Source organism: Xyrauchen texanus, chromosome 18, assembly GCF_025860055.1.
Source record: "Xyrauchen texanus isolate HMW12.3.18 chromosome 18, RBS_HiC_50CHRs, whole genome shotgun sequence".
NCBI classification, from domain to species: domain Eukaryota; kingdom Metazoa; phylum Chordata; class Actinopteri; order Cypriniformes; family Catostomidae; genus Xyrauchen; species Xyrauchen texanus.
Genome location: NC_068293.1, coordinates 30,401,866 through 30,404,351, shown reverse-complemented (window position 1 = coordinate 30,404,351; position 2,486 = coordinate 30,401,866).

Below are 2,486 nucleotides of genomic sequence, written 5' to 3'. Positions count from 1 at the left end.
CAGACTATAGCATCATCAACAGGTGATCGCACATGCTCCATCTGTCTCTCTCACAAAAGCAATATCACATTCGTAATCATGCTATATGGCCCTAAATCAGCACTGCTGTGATTGCCTATGATATTGCTTATATATATTCCCCACTGTGCATTTTTCTGTAATAATTTGTTAAGGGAAGTTCAGTAGTAAACTTGAAAATGAAATAAGAAATAAAACTGCTGAAGAGCCTGTAATGGACAAGGTTTCTATTCTTTGAAAAATAAAATAAGGATCCATATACTCTTTCTAACAATCTAGAAAATAAAAATTCATTAACATCTTTATGACTGCTTCTTAATCTTTAGAATAACTTCATAACAATGTTTTGGCACTGCCATTCCCCAATAATCAGACTGGCCCTGAAACAGTTCAGGAAGTTAACAAGTCCATGTGACATTTTCTTGGTATGACTAAAATCTAAAAGTGAACTAGGAATACCTAGTTCTCACGCTAGTTCTAGAATCCTCAGATTTCTATAATGACTTTCTGCGTGAATGTGAGCTTGTCAAAATCAGCAGGGCATGTTGACTAAACAAACATGACCATTCAAAAGTTTGAATTAAAGTTAAACAGTTTCTTAACTAGTTCACAAAAGCAGAATAGATATGCTCTAATCAAAATGACATCTGCTTGCTTCTTAAAGGGTCTACAAACATGCAGACAGTTAAATATTCAATCTTTAGTTCTATATTGTAGGAAAATACCACTTTGATATTCTTCATTTACTGCCATAAAATACTTTTTATTCCATAGTGAGGTTTTCACACTGTCAGAGGATTTGGTGTCTCCTTATCAGGAAACGGAGTCTCCTGTGTGTGCCTGAAGCCGTAGTGAATTCAACCAAGGTTTCCATCACAAGTCCACACATCTCTTTATCCCTTTTGTGCACTGAATTACCTTTAAAGACACACTCCCTCACCTTTCATAGCAGATAATGGGATTATTTTTATTATTGTGAGATGCAAAATCGTGACAAAATATGGGCAGATGAACTTCCCAGGGGGAACCTGTTCCACAAGTTTCATTCTGGAGTTGTTTTCGGAAGTTAAACATACTGTTAAGTATTGTCCTTTTATATTAGATAGATTTTACAAAGTGCTACTCTAACCAATACATTTAAAAAGCATTAAATAACCCAGTTTGCATTAATATAGTTTTCATTTTATAGAGATATGATTAATGTTTTCTAAATTATTATTTTTTTTTCATTAATATGAAACGTTGATTTTATTGTACCAGGAGTAATACATTTTTTTTTACACCATCTTGTCTGAGAGGTTCTATTACCAGTGGTTGTAATAAATAAGGCATCTTGTTATTTAGTAAGGAATGTTGGATGGCCCCTAAAACGTTACAAAATTTAAATGTTTCCTGCAGTGTCCAGAGCTGAAAAAACACCACCTATAAAAAATGAGTGCAAGTTGTTCTTCATTATAGAGGAATTCCTGAGTTTGCAGTTTGTATAACCCCAAACCACATTAGCCCAAATAGGGTAAAGACTAGTTATGCCTTGGAATTAAATAGATAAATAAATAAAAGAAAGAACCAAGATAACAAACTTCCAAAGTGGAAATAACATGCTGAAAAATGTCTTGGCAGTTTGAGAAATTAACATGTCTCAGAAAGGAATGTAAAATTGATCATAATGACATGGTGAAATTCTTGATTTTAGAATTTAAGAGGCCTAGCCTTTTGTAACAGTTTTGCCACAATTCCAAGTTTCTGTATGTAGCTGCATATTTGGGTTCACTCCTTGTTCAAACTATGATAATTTGGTTATGAATAAGTAAGTATTAATGTGGAGTTGAATGTCTGATGAAATGTAACAATGTTTTGAGTATGTCAGTATAAATATTGTTTGTATCTGTGGCTTTTGTGTGCAACAATGGTGGCATTTTACCTATTTGTTTTAGGAGGATTTATGGAAGTAGCAAGTACAATTTAGAGGGGTGTGACATTTGTTCAAATGGGCAAGGAGGAGGCGGGAACCAGCTGATTAACACGATTGGGGCCGGCCATGCGCACTCACGAGCTGGCCCCACCCTCCTCATTGTCACAATAATAAAAAATAATAAAACCCTCACAGGAAGTGATGAGTGTGTAAGTTTTAGAGAGATGAAAGAAACAAGTCTTTACACTGCAGATGATGTACAAATAAGGAAAAAGCTCATTAAATAATGTGAGACATCTTAAAACTTAGACCTTAAAAGAAATACACATCCCAACAGATGGTAACAGGGACAGAAAACATCTGAACTCTTTTAAGCCCCAAGACCTACTTAAAGGTATAGTTCAGCCCCAAAATATCTTTCATTTACTCACATTCATGAAAGCTAAATTATTTTTTTCTTCTTTGAAGCATGAGATATTTTGCTGAATGTTCCAGCCGCTCTTTTGCTTTCAATGAAAAGTAGTTAAACATTCAATGACGACAGTCTTTTTAATAA